A 14,896-nucleotide genomic window follows, 5' to 3' on the forward strand; every position below is an offset into this window, starting at 1 on the left:
GAAATCAGGAGGATCCAAACCCACCAAAACACGCCTCAGCTGAAGAGGTGGTGGAAGTAGAAGATGTTGAAGAGGAAGAGGACATACAGGACATGGCTGAAGAAGAAAAAGCCCAATCACAGGAAGAAGCACCAAAGGGCGCAGACACTGTAGAAGACACCATTCCCATTCCATTTCCACAACTTGCAAGGAAGCCCAGGAAGTAGCTGGAACCTGATCCCAAAATAGTAGAAATATTCAAAAAGGTTGAAGTAACTGCTCCCCTTTTTGATGTTATTCAGCAGGTACCTAAGTACGCAAAGTTTCTAAAAGATTTATGTATACACAAAGATAAAATTAATGAATTAGAAACTATTCCTTTAGGTAGTTCTATATCTGCTTTAATGGGAGGTATACCTGAGAAGTGTAGTGATCCAGGTCCATGTATGGTTAATTGTATTATTGGTGGTGTGATATTTTCTGACTGCATGTGTGATTTAGGAGCATGTGTTAGTATAATGCCTTTGTCTATATATGATAATTTGAGGCTCCCTCCCTTAAAAAGGTCGGCAGCTCGTTTTGTGTTAGCAGATAAAAGCATTATTACAGTGATTGGAGTTGCTGAAGATGTATTAGTGGGCATTAAGGGGCTCACCTTTCCCATTGATTTTTATATCCTGGAGATGCCCCAAAATGACTCAGAAAATCCATCATCAATCCTACTCGGAAGAAGACCTCAAAGTTCAAATTGGATGCTTTTTCAGGAACATACTCTTTTGAAATAGATGGCCGAGTAGTAATCTTCAATCTGAATGGAGCTATGAAGCATCCTCCGGAGGATCATTCTATCCTCCAGTGTGACATCATAGATGAAACCGGGCTGAAATTCACCAGGAGGAATTTGAAGAGAAGTACATAGGACAAGGTCCGAGTGTGGGGACACTTTCTGAGGACAATGATAGTGCTTTACCATTATTGCTAGCTCCAGACAACCTAGAGCCTGACCATGAGCAGAAGTTAGAATTGAAACCCCTCTCTTCATACCTCAAATATGCTTACCTTGAGGACAAGCAGAAGTTTTCAATTATCATTGCAAGGGAACTCACTTCTCAACAAGAAGAGCAGTTACTTAGTGTGCTGAGGAGGCACAAGAAGGCAATTGGTTGGAGTTTGGCAGACATAGTAGGCATCAACCCTCAAATTTGTGAGCACGAAATATTTTTAGAAGAGGGAGCAAAGCCTGTCCGTCAACCCCAGAGAAGACTGAACCTCACTATCTTAGAGGTTGTCAAAAAGGAAGTGACCAGACTACTGGAGGCAGATATCATCTACCCCATCTCAGACAGTGAATGGGTAAGCCTAGTACAAGTGGTGCCCAAAAAGTCTGGAGTCACTACAGTGAAGAATGAGCATAGAGAGCTCATGGCAACCAGAGTTCAGAACGCCTGAAGGGTCTGCATTGACTACAGACGCCTAAACCAGGCCACTCATAAGGATCACTATCCTCTTCCATTCATTGATCAAATGCTGGATCGCCTGTCAGGCAAATCACATTATTGTTTTTTAGATGGTTACACAGGCTATTTCCAGATTCATATAGCTCTTGAAGATTAGGAAAAGACCACTTTTACATGTCCTTTTGGGACTTATGCTTACAAGAGAATGCCCTTTGGCTTGTGCAATGCACTAGCTACTTTCCAAAGGTACATGATGAGTCTTTTCTCTGATCTTATTGAGGACTGTATGGAGGTTTTTATGGATGATTTTAGTGTATATGGTGACTCCTTTACTCTTTGCTTTGATAGTTTATCTAGAGTGTTAGATAGATGTGTCAATACAAACCTTGTATTGAATTTTGAAAAATGTCACTTTATGGTCAAACAAGGGATTGTACTAGGACATGTTGTATCTAATACTGGCATTTCTGTAGATCCAGCAAAGGTGGATGTTATTTCTAGTTTACTTTACCCCTCTTCTATGAGGAAAGTCCGTTCGTTCCTTGGCCATGCAGGTTTTTACAGGAGATTCATTAAGGGCTTCAGTAAGGTAGCTCTTCCCTTATCCAGACTACTGCAGAAAGATATTGAGTTCGAGTTCAGTGAAGATTGCAAATAAGCGTTTGATAAGCTGAAGACCGCCCTAACTCAAGCTCCAATTGTGAGAGGACCAGACTGGAGCCAGCCATTTGAAATAATGTGTGATGCTTCCAACCATGCCGTAGGTGCAGCACTGGCTCAGCGTGAAGGTAAGGACCCTTTTGTAATTGCTTATGCGTCTAAAACTTTAGATGTCGCTCCGTCTAATTATACTACTACTGAGAAAGAGCTTCTTGCTATTATTTTTTCTCTGGATAAATTCCGAGCCTATTTACTTGGTACGAAAGTAGTAGTGTACTCAGACCATGCAGCTCTAAAGTCTCTATTAGCTAAAAAGGAATCCAAACCAAGGCTTATACGTTGGATACTGCTACTACAAGAATTTGATTTAGAAATTAAGGATAGGAGTGGTAATCAGAATTTAGTGGCAGACCATTTGAGTCGCCTTGAGCACATTAAGCATGACTCCACTCCTATAGCTGATAATTTCCCATTTGATAACCTGCAAGCAGTATCTGAGGTAGTCCCTTAGTATGCACCTGTAGCTAATTATCTAGTTAGCCGCACTTTTCCTCCAAACTTTAATAAGCATCAAAGAGACAAGATGAAAAGCGAGTCTAAATATTATATATGGGATGACCCATATTTATGGAGATGTGGCGTTGACCAGGTAATTAGATGGTGCACGAAATTGTGATCATCAATGGCGCCAACAACTTGGTACGCACAATTGTAATCTCAACTCTTTATCACAACTTCGCACAACTAACTAGCAAGTGCACTGGGTCGTCCAAGTAATAAACCTTACGTGAGTAAGGGTCAATCCCACGGAGATTGTCGGCCTGAAGCAAGCTATGGTCACCTTGTAAATCTCAGTTAGGCGAATTCAAATGGTTATAGTGAATTGATAATAAAAAGATAAATAAAACGTAAAATAAAGATAGAGGTACTTATGTAATTCATTGGTGAGAATTTCAGATAAGCGTATAGAGATGCTTTTGTTCATCTGAACCTCTGCTTTCCTGTTGTCTTCATCCAATCATTCCTACTCCGTTCTATGGCAAGCTTTATGTAGGGCATCACCGTTGTCAATGGCTACTTCCTATCCTCTCTGTGAAAATGGTCCAATGCGCTGTCACTGCATGGCTAATCATCTGTCGGTTCTCGATCATACTGGAATAGGATTTACTATCCTTTTGCGTCTGTCACTTCGCCCAGCACTCGCGAGTTTGAAGCTTGCCACAGCCATCCCTTCCCAGATCCTACTCGGAATACCACAGACAAGGTTTAGACTTTTCGGATCTCAAGAATGGCCATCCATGGGTTCTAACTTATATCACGAAGATTCTAATATCTCGGACTCGGTCCTCTGTATTAGATATCTAAGAGATACTCATTCTAGCTTGTTTGCATGTAGAACGGAAGTGTTTGTCAGGCACGCGTTCATAAGTGAGAATGATGATGAGCGTCACATAATCATCACATTCATCATATTCTTGGGTGCGAATGGATATCTTAGAATAGGAATAAGCTTGAAATGAATAGAAAAATAGTAGTACTTTGCATTAATCTGTGAGGAACAGCAGAGCTCCACACCTTAATCTATAGTGTGTAGAAACTCTACCGTTGAAAATACATAAGTGATGAAGGTTCAGGCATGGCCGAGAGGCCAGCCCCTCAAATGTGATCTAAAGATAATCCAAAGATGTAAATACAATAGTAAAAAGTCCTATTTATACTAAACTAGTTACTAGGGTTTACAGAGACAAGTAAATGATGCAGAAATCCACTTCTGGTGCCCACTTGGTGTGTGCTTGGGCTGAGCATTGAGCTTTACACATGTAGAGGCTTCTCTTGGAGTTGAACGCCAGTTTATAACCTGTTTCTGGTGTTTAACTCCACTTTGCAACCTGTTTCTGGCGTTTAACTCCAGAATGCAGCATGGAATTGGCGTTGAACGCCAGTTTGCATCGTCTAAACTCGAGCAAAGTATAGACTATTATATATTTCTGGAAAGCCCTGGATGTCTACTTTTCAACGCAATTGAGAGCGCACCATTTGGAGTTCTGTAGCTCAAGAAAATACACTTTGAGTGCAGGGAGGTCAGAATCCAGCAGCATCTGCAGTCCTTCTTCAACCTCTGAATCTGATTTTTGCTCAAGTCCCTCAATTTCAGCCAGAAAATACCTGAAATCATAGAAAAAGACACAAACTCATAGTAAAGTCCAGAAATGTGATTTTTATTTAAAAACTAATAAAAGTATACTAAAAACTAACTAAATTATACTGAAAACTATGTAAAAACAATGCCAAAAAGTGTATAAATTATTGATGAGCAAGGGAGGTTCATCTTCCCAAGTCTCATTACCAAATAATTTGGCATTCAGCTTCATGATTGCACCAAGGTACTTGGCAACTTGCTCTTCAATAACATCTTCATTCTCTTCAGAAGAAGAATACTCATCAGAGCTCATGAATGGCATAAGGAGGTTCAATGGAATCTCTATGGTCTCTAGATGAGCCTCAGATTCCTTCAGGTCCTCAGAGGGAAACTCTTTGTTGATCACTGGACGTCCCAGGAGGTCTTCCTCACTAGGATTCACGTTCTCTCTCTCCCTTGTAGGTTCGGCCATGATGGTTAAATCAATGACCTTGCACTCTCTTTTTGGATTTTTTTCTGTATTGCTTGGGAGAGTACTAGGAGAAATTTCAGTGACCCTTTTACTCAGCTGGCCCACTTGTGCCTCCAAATTTCTAATGGAGGACCTTGTTTCATTCATGAAACTTACAGTGGCCTTAGATAGATCAGAGACTATATTTGCTAAGCTAGATGGATTCTGCTCAGAACTCTCTGTCTTTTGCTGAGTGGATGATGGAAAATACTTACTATTGCTAAACCTATTTCTTCCACCATTATTAAAGCCTTGTTGAGGCTTTTGTTGATCCTTCCATGAGAAATTTGGATGATTTCTCCATGAGGGATTATAGGTGTTTTCATAGGGTTCCCCCATGTAATTCACCTCTGCTATTGCAGGGTTCTCAGGATCATAAGCTTCTTCTTCAGAAGATGCCTCTTTAGTACTGTTGGATGATTCCTTCAATCCATTCAGACTCTGAGAGATCATATTGACTTGCTGAGTCAATATTTTGTTCTAAGCCAATATGGCATTCAGAGTATCAATTTCAAGAACTCCTTTCCTCTGAGGCGTCCCATTATTCACAGGATTCCTTTCAGAAGTGTACATGAACTGGTTATTTGCAACCATGTCAATGAGTTCTTAAGCTTCTGCAGGCGTTTTCTTTAGGTGGATGGATCCACCTACAGAATGGTCCAGTGACATCTTTGATAACTCAGACAGACCATCATAGAATATATCCAGGATGGTCCATTCTGAAAGCATGTCAGAAGGATACTTTTTGGTCAGTTCCTTGTATCTCTCCGAAGCTTCATAGAGGGATTCTCCTTCTTTCTGTATGAAGGTTTGAACATCCACTCTAAGCTTACTAAGCTTTTGAGGAGGAAATAACTTGGCTAAGAAAGCCGTGACTAGCTTATCCCAAGAGTTCAGGCTATCTTTAGGTTGAGAGTCCAACCATACTCTAGCTCTGTCTCTTACAGCAAACGGGAAAAGCATAAGCCTGTAGACCTCGGGATCAACCCCATTAGTCTTAATAGTAACACAGATCTGCAAGAATTCGGTTAAGAACTGAAAAGGATCTTCTGATGGAAGTCCATGAAACTTGCAGTTCTGTTGCATTAGAGAAACTAGTTGAGGTTTAAGCTCAAAATTATTTGCTCCAATGGCAGGGATTGAGATGCTTCTTCCATGTAAATTGGAATTTGGTGCAGTAAAGTCACCAAGTATCTTCCTTGCATTGTTATTATTTTCGGCCATGTCTCCTTCTTTTTCAAAAATTTCTGTTAGATTTTCTCCAGAGAGTTGTGCTTTAGCTTCCCTTAGCTTCCTCTTCAGAGTCCTTTCAGGTTCAAGATCAACTTCAACAAGAATATTATTATCCTTGTTCCTGCTCATATGAAAAAGAAGAGAACAGAAAAAATATGGAATCCTCTATGTCACAGTATAGAGATTCCTTTATGTGAGTAGAAGAAGATATGAATAGGAGATGGAGAATCCAAACACAAGGGTGAGGAGTAGGTTTGAATTTTTAGATGAAGAGGAGTGTTAGTAAATAAATAAATAATTAGAAGGAGGTGAGAGAGAAGAATTTTTGAAAATTAAATAAATTAAAATAAAAATATTTTTGTTTTTAATTTGAAATTAAAATAAAATTCGAAAATTAGTAAAGAAATAAAATTAAAATTAAAAATTAAAATAATTAGTTAATTAAAAAGGAATTTTGAAAAAGAGGAAGGTGATTTTCGAAAATTAGAGAGAATTAGTTAGGTAGTTTTGAAAAAAATATGATTGAAACAAAAAGATAGGATTGATTGAAAAAAAAGATTTGAAAATCAATTTAAAAAGATAAAAGGTTAGAAAAGATTTTGAAATTGATTTTGAAAAAGATATGATTGAAATTTAATTTGAAAAATATTTGAAAAAGAATTTTAAAAAGATTTCATTTTGAAAATTAAAGTTGATTATTTGACTAACAAGAAACAAAAAGATTTGATTTTAAAATTTAAAGATTGAACCTTTCTTATTAGGCAAGTAACAAACTTAATATTTTTGAATCAATCACATTAATTGTTAGCATTGAATTCGAAAATATGGAATAAAAATAAGAAAAAGATTTTGAAAATTAATTTGAAATTTTTGAAAATATGAAAGAAAAATTGAAAAAGATTTGAAAAAGATTTGAAAAAGATAGAATTTTTAAATTGAAAATTTGATTTGACTCATAAGAAACAACTAAATTTTAAAAAGTTTTGAAAAAGTCAACTCAAATTTTCGAAAATTATGAGTGAAAAAGGAAAAGATATTTTTTTATTTTTGAATTTTAATAAGGAAAGAGAAAAAGATATCTTTTTGTTGTTTTTCTCTTTTTTTTTTATTAAACAGTAAAAATGAAACAAAACATGAAAATCATGAATCAAAACAACTAATGCATGCAAGAACACTTTGAATGTCAAGATGAACACCAAGAACACTTTGAATGTCAAGATGAACATCAAGACTTATTTTTGAAAAATTTTCAAGAAAAGAAAATATGCAAGACACCAAACTTAAAAATTTTTATTCTTTAGACATTAATAATTCAAGAATGCATATGAAAAACTAGAAAAGATACAAAACAAAAAAATATGAAGATCAAACAAGAAGACTGGCAAAGAACAACTTGAAGATCATGAAGAATGCAATGCATGAGATTTTCGAAAATAATAATTTTTTTTTGAAAATTAAAAAGATGCAATTGACACCAAACTTAAAACTTGACTCTAGAAACAAACAAGAAACACAAAATATTTGGTTTTTATGATATTATTAAAAAATTTTTTGGATTTTTCAAAAATTATTTTGGAAAAACGAAAAAGAAGAAATTTTTTTTGTATTTTTTGAAAATAAGAAATAAAAATCTTAAAATTAAAATAAAATTACCTAATCTAAGCAACAAGATGAACCGTCAGTTGTCCAAACTCGAACAATCCCCGGCAACGGCGCCAAAAACTTGGTGCACGAAATTGTGATCATCAATGGCGCCAACAACTTGGTACGCACAATTGTAATCTCAACTCTTTATCACAATTTTGCACAACTAACCAGCAAGTGCACTGGGTCGTCCAAGTAATAAACCTTACGTGAGTAAGGGTCGATCCCACGAAGATTGTCGGCCTGAAGCAAGCTATGGTCACCTTGTAAATCTCAGCCAGGCGGATTCAAATGGTTATAGTGAATTGATAATAAAAAGATAAATAAAACGTAAAATAAAGATAGAGGTACTGGTGCACGAAATTGTGATCTCCAGGCTCGAACAAATCCTGGTAATGGCTCCAAAGCTTGGTGCTCTGATCTTAATTCATAATTGTCACAACTTCGATACAACTAACCAGCAAGTGCACTGGGTCGTCCAAGTAATACCTTACGTGAGTAAGGGTCGAATCCCACGGAGATTGTTGGTATGAAGCAAGCTATGGTCACCTTGTAAATCTCAGTCAGGCGGATTTAAACATGATACTTGATTAGATTAAAATAAACAATAAAAGGGATAGAGATACTTATGTAAATCATTGGTAGGAATTTCAGATAAGCGAGTGGAGATGCTTTTCGTTCCTCTGAACCTCTGCTTTCCTGCTATCTTCATCCAATCAGTCTTACTCCTTTCCATGGCTGGCTTTATGTGATACATCACCACTGTCAATGGCTACTTTCGGTCATCTCTCGGGAAAATGATCCAATGCCCTGTCACGGCACGGCTAATCGTCTGGAGGCATCACCCTTGTCAATGGCTTCATCTTATCCTCTCAGTGAATAATATGCTCACGCACCCTGTCACGGCACGGCTATTCATCTGTCGGTTCTCGATCATGCTGGAATAGGATTTACTATCCTTTTGCGTCTGTCACTAACGCCCTGCAATCGCGAGTTAGGAGCTCGTCACAGTCATTCAATCATTGAATCCTACTCGGAATACCACAGACAAGGTTTAGACCTTCCGGATTCTCTTGAATGCCGCCATCATTCTAGCTTACGCCACGAAGATTCTGGTTGGGAGATCTAAGAGATATTCATTCTAGCTTAATTCATGTAGAACAGAAGTGTTTGTTAGGCACGCGTTCATAAAGGAGAAGGATGATGAGCGTCACACATAATCATCACCTTCATCACGTTCTTGGGTGCGAATGGATATCTTAGAAGCGAAATAAGAAGAATTGAATAGAAAACAGTAGTACTTTGCATTAATCTTTGAGGAACAGCAGAGCTCCACACCTTAATCTATGGAGTGTAGAAACTCTACCGTTGAAAATACATAAGTGGAAGGTCCAGGCATAGCCGAGATGGCCAGCCCCCTAAACGAGATCAAAGGATCATCAGGTAATCCAAAGATGATCAAAAAGATTAGTAAGAGGTCCTATTTATAATAAACTAGCTACTAGTGTTTACATGAGTAAGTAATTGATGCATAAATCCACTTCCGGGGCCCACTTGGTGTGTGTTTGGGCTGAGCCTGAGTGTTGCACGTGCAGAGGCCATTTGTGGAGTTGAACGCCAAGTTCTGTGCCAGTTTGGGCGTTCAACTCTGGTTTTGGATCCTTTTCTGGCGCTGGACGCCAGATTTGGGCAGAAGGCTGGCGTTGAACGCCAGTTTACGTCGTCAATTCTTGGCCAAAGTATGGACTATTATATATTGTTGGAAAGCCCTGGATGTCTACTTTCCAACGCAATTGGAAGCGCGCCATTTCGAGTTCTGTAGCTCCAGAAAATCCACTTTGAGTGCAGGGAAGTCAGAATCCAACAGCATCAGCAGTCCTTTTTCAACCTCTGAATCTGATTTCTGCTCAAGTCCCTCAATTTCAGCCAGAAAATACCTGAAATCACAGAAAAATACACAAACTCATAGTAAAGTCCAGAAATGTGAATTTAACATAAAAACTAATGAAAACATCCCTAAAAGTAACTAGATCCTACTAAAAACATACTAAAAACAATGTCAAAAAGCGTATAAATTATCCGCTCATCACAACACCAAACTTAAATTGTTGCTTGTCCCCAAGCAACTAAAAATCAAATAGGATAAAAAGAAGAGAATATACTATAAATTCCAAACTATCAATGAAACAGAGCTTCAATCATATGAGCGGGACTTATAGCTTTTTGCCTCTTGAATAGTTTTGGCATCTCACTTTATCCATTGAGGTTCAGAATGATTGGCATCTATAGGAACTCAGAGTTCAGATAGTGTTATTGGTTCTCCTAGTTCAGTATGATGATTCTTGAACACAGCTTCCTTATGAGTCTTGGTCGTGGCCCTAAGCACTTTGTTTTCCAGTATTACCACCGGATACATAAATGCCACAGACACATAATTGGGTGAACCTTTTCAGATTGTGACTCAGCTTTGCTAGAGTCCCCAATTAGAGGTGTCCAGGGTTCTTAAGCACACTCTTTGTTTTTGCTTTGGACCTTGACTTTAACCGCTCAGTCTCAAGTTTTCACTTGACACCTACATGCCACAAGCACATGGTTAGGGACAGCTTGGTTTAGCCGCTTAGACCAGGATTTTATTCCTTTAGGCCCTCCTATCCACTGATGCTCAAAGCCTTGGGATCCTTTTTATTTGCCCTTGCCTTTTGGTTTTAAGGGTTATTGGCTTTTTCTGCTTGCTTTTTCTTTTTCTTTCTATTATTTTTTTTTTCGCCCTTTTTTTTTTCTGCAAGCTTTGTTCTTTGCTGCTTTTTCTTGCTTCAAGAATCATTTTTATGATTTTTCAGATTATCAAATAACATGTCTCCTAGTCATCATTCTTTCAAGAGCCAACATATTTAACATTCTTAAACAACAACTTCAAAAGACATATGCACTGTTCAAGCATACATTCAGAAAACAAGAAGCATTGTCACCACATCAATATAATTAAACTAAGTTCAAGGATAAATTCGAAACTCATGTACTTCTTGTTCTTTTGAATTAAAACATTTTTCATTTAAGAGAGGTGATGGTTTCATAGGACATTCATATCTTTAAGACAAAGTTACTAACTACTAATGATCATGTAATGAAGACACAAACATAGATAAGCACATAACATAGAAAACGAAAAACAGAGAAAGTAAGAACAAGGAATGAGTCCACCTTAGTGATGTCCTTGAGCTCTTCTATGTCTCTTCCTTGCCTTGGCTGCTCCTCCTTCATTGCTTTTAGATCTTCTCTGATTTCATGAAGGATGATGGAGTGCTCTTGATGTTCCACCCTTAGTTGCTTCCAATAATTGTGTGGAAGGAAATGTATCCCCTGAGGTATCTCAGGGATCTCTTGATTTGCAGTCAAATGTTCTACCACTGAGCTATAGACCCTTGATGGAAGCTTTTGTCTTCCCTTTCCTCTTTCTAGAGGTTTCTCTGGCCTTAGGTGCCATCAATGGTTATGGAAAAAACAAAAAAGCTATGCTTTTACCACACCAAACTTAGAATGTTGCTCGCCCTCGAGCAAAAGAAGAAAGAATAGAAGAAGAAGAAGAGGATATGGAGGAGATGGATGGAGGTGTGTATTCGGCCATATGGGTGGGATTGGGTGGGAGAGAGATGTTGAATTTTGAAGGTAGTGGTTGTATGGATGTGAGTGGTAAATGGAAAAAAAGAAGGGATGATCATGAATGGAAAGAGAGATGATGAGGTAGGTGGGGATCCTGTGGGGTCCACAGATCCTGAGATGATCCTGTGGGGTCCACAGATCCTGAGGTGTCAAGGCATTTACATCCCTGCACCAATGTAGGCATGTAAAATGCCCTTGCACACAACTCTGGGCGTTCAGCGCCATGTTGGTGCCCATTTTGGGCGTTCAACGCCCCTTTGCTGCCATTTCTGGCGTTGAACGCCAGAACCATGCTTGTTCTGGGCGTTCAGCGCCAGGATGCTCCCATTCTGGGCGTTCAGCGCCAGAACTATGCTCTGTTCTGGCGTTTGAACGCCAGACAGATGCTCCTCCAGGGTGTGATTTTTCTTCTGCTGTTTTTGATTCCGTTTTTGATTTTTTTGTTTATTTTGTGACTCCACATGATCATGAACCTAAGAAAACATGAAAAACAATAAAAATAAGAATTAGATAAACATTGGGTTGCCTCCCAACAAGCGCTTCTTTAATGTCAATAGCTTGACAGTGGGCTCTCATGGAGCCTCACAGATGTGCAGAGCTTTGTTGAGACTTTCCAACACCAAACTTAGAGTTTGGATATGGGAGTTCAACACCAAACTTAGAGTTTGGTTGTGGCCTCCCAACACCAAACTTAGAGTTTGACTGTGGGGGCTCTGGTTGACTCTGCTTTGAGAGAAGCTTTTCAAGCTTCCTCTCCATGGTTGCAGAGGGAGATCCTTGAGTTTTGAATACAAGGGAGTTCTCATTCCATTGAAGGACTATTTCACCTCTGTCAACATCAATCACAGCTCTTGCTGTGGCCAGGAAAGGTCTTCCTAGGATGATGGATTCATCCTCTTCCTTTCCAGTATCCAGGACTATGAAATCAGTAGGTATGTAAAGGCCCTCAACCTTTACTAATACATCTTCTACTTGTCCATAAGCGTGTCTTCTTGAGCTGTCTGCCATCTCTAGTGAGATTTTAGCAGCTTGCACCCCATAGATTCCCAGTTTCTCTATTACAGAGAGGGGCATGAGGTTTATTCCTGAACCAAGGTCACACAGAGCCTTAAAGATCATGGTGCCTATGGTACAGGGTATTATGAACTTTCCAGGATCCTGTCTCTTCTGAGGCAATGTCAGTTGATCCAGATCACTTAGTTCATTGATGAACAAGGGAGGTTCAACTTCCCAAGCATCAATGCCAAACAATTTGGCGTTCAGCTTCATGATTGCACCAAGAAACTTGGCAGTTTGCTCTTCAGTGACATCCTCATTCTCTTCAGAAGAGGAATACTCATCAGAGCTCATGAAGGGCATAAGGAGGTTCAATGGAATCTCTATGGTCTCTAGATGAGCCTCAGAGTCCTTTGATTCCCCAGAGGGAAGCTCCTTATTGATCACTGGACGTCCCAGGAGGTCTTCTTCCTTGGGATTCACGTCCTCTCCTCTCCTCACAGGTTCGGCCATGGCGCTTATGTCAATGGCCTTGCACTCTCCTTTTGGGTTCTCTTCTGTATTGCTTGGGAGAGTACTAGGAGGGATTTCAGTGATCCTTTTACTCAGCTGGCCCACTTGTGCTTCCAAATTTCTAATGGAAGACCTTGTTTCATTCATGAAACTTACAGTGGCCTTAGATAGATCAGAGACTAGATTTGCTAAATTAGAAGCATTTTGTTCAGAGTTCTCTGTCTGTTGCTGAGTTGATGATGGAAAAGGCTTGCTATTGCTAAACCTGTTTCTTCCACCATTATTAAAGCCTTGTTGAGGCTTTTGATCCTTCCATGAGAAATTTGGATGATTTCTCCATGTTGAGTTATAGGTGTTTCCATAAGGTTCACCTAAGTAATTTACCTCTGCTATTGCAGGGTTCTCAGGATCATAGGCTTCTTCTTCAGAAGATGCCTCTTGAGTACTGTTGGATGCAGCTTGCATTCCATGCAGACTCTGAGAAATCATATTGACTTGCTGAGTCAATATTTTATTCTGAGCCAATATGGCATTCAGAGTATCAACCTCAAGAACTCCCTTCTTCATAGGCGTCCCATTACTCACAGGATTCCTTTCAGAAATGTACATGAACTGGTTATTAGCAACCATGTCAATGAGTTCTTGAGCTTCTGCAGGCGTTTTCTTTAGGTGAATGGATCCACCTGCAGAAGTGTCCAGTGACATCTTTGATAGCTCAGATAAACCATCATAGAATATATCTAGGATGGTCCATTCTGAAAGCATGTCAGAAGCACACTTTTTGGTCAACTGTTTGTATCTTTCCCAAGCTTCATAGAGAGATTCACCTTCTTTCTGTCTGAAGGTTTGAACATCAGCTCTAAGCTTGCTCAGCTTTTGAGGAGGAAAGTACTTGGCTAAGAAAGCCGTGACCAGCTTATCCCAAGAGTTCAGGCTGTCTTTGGGTTGAGAATCCAACCATAATCTAGCTCTGTCTCTTACAGCAAAAGGGAAAAGCATGAGCCTGTAGGCTTCAGGATCTACTCCATTAGTCTTAACAGTATCACATATCTGCAAGAATTCAGTCAAGAACTGAAAAGGATCTTCAGATGGAAGTCCATGAAACTTGCAGTTCTGCTGCATTAGAGAAACTAATTGAGGTTTCAGCTCAAAGTTGTTTGCTCCAATGGCAGGAATGGAGATGCTTCTTCCATGTAAATTGGAATTAGGTGCAGTAAAGTCACCAAGCATCTTCCTTACATTATCATTATTTTCAGCTGCCATCTCCTCTTCCTGTTCAAAAATTTCTGAAAGGTTTTCTCTGGATTGTTGTATTTTAGCTTCTCTTAATTTTCTCTTCAGGGTCCTTTCAGGTTCTGGATCTGCTTCCACAAGAATGTTCTTATCCTTGCTCCTGCTCATATGACAAGGAAGAATGGACAGGAAAATGATAATAATAATAATAGAGATCCTTTATACCACCGTATAGGGATCCCTGTGTGAGTGGAAGAGAAGAGGGGAGATAAAGAATGTAATATAAAGGAAGAAACACAACTGTGAGAATGGAAGAGATGTGAGATGAGATGTTAGGATATGAATGAATAAATAGAATAGGATGGGGGAGGTATAATTTTCGAAAATTATTTTTGAAAAGGAGTTAGTGATTTTTGAAAATAGTTTTTGAAAATTTTTAGTATTTTTTTCGAAAATTTTTTTGAAATAAAAATAAAAATAAAATAATTAGTTAATTAAAAAGAAATTTTTGAAAAAGGGGGAGATATTTTCGAAAAATGAGAGAGAGAGTTAGTTAGGTGGTTTTGAAAAAGTTAAGAAACAAACAAAAAGTTAGTTAGTTAGTTGAAACAAATTTTTGAAAAGATAAGAGGTTAGGAAGTTAGAAAAGATATTTTGAAAAGATATTTTTGAAAAAGATAAGATAAGAAGATATTTTTGAAAAGATATGATTTGAAATTAGTTTTGAAAAAGATTTGATTTTTTAAAATCTCAATTAATGACTTGATTCATAAGAAATCACAAGATATGATTCTAGAACTTAAAGTTTGAATCTTTCTTAACAAGCAAGTAACAAACTTCAAATTTTTGAATCAAAACATTAATTGATTA

General features: G+C 38.4%; 1 non-coding gene across 1 annotated transcript; it reads left to right on the forward strand.

Moving 5' to 3' along the window:
• The first annotated feature begins 5,470 nt into the window (after positions 1 to 5,470).
• LOC112774192 (small nucleolar RNA R71) lies at positions 5,471 to 5,578 on the forward strand. Its single transcript, XR_003188691.1, has one exon. It is a non-coding gene; the product is annotated as a small nucleolar RNA R71 (small nucleolar RNA).
• The last annotated feature ends 9,318 nt before the right edge of the window (positions 5,579 to 14,896 follow it).

This window comes from Arachis hypogaea, chromosome 18, assembly GCF_003086295.3.
Source record: "Arachis hypogaea cultivar Tifrunner chromosome 18, arahy.Tifrunner.gnm2.J5K5, whole genome shotgun sequence".
In the NCBI taxonomy this organism is placed as follows: Eukaryota; Viridiplantae; Streptophyta; class Magnoliopsida; order Fabales; family Fabaceae; genus Arachis; species Arachis hypogaea.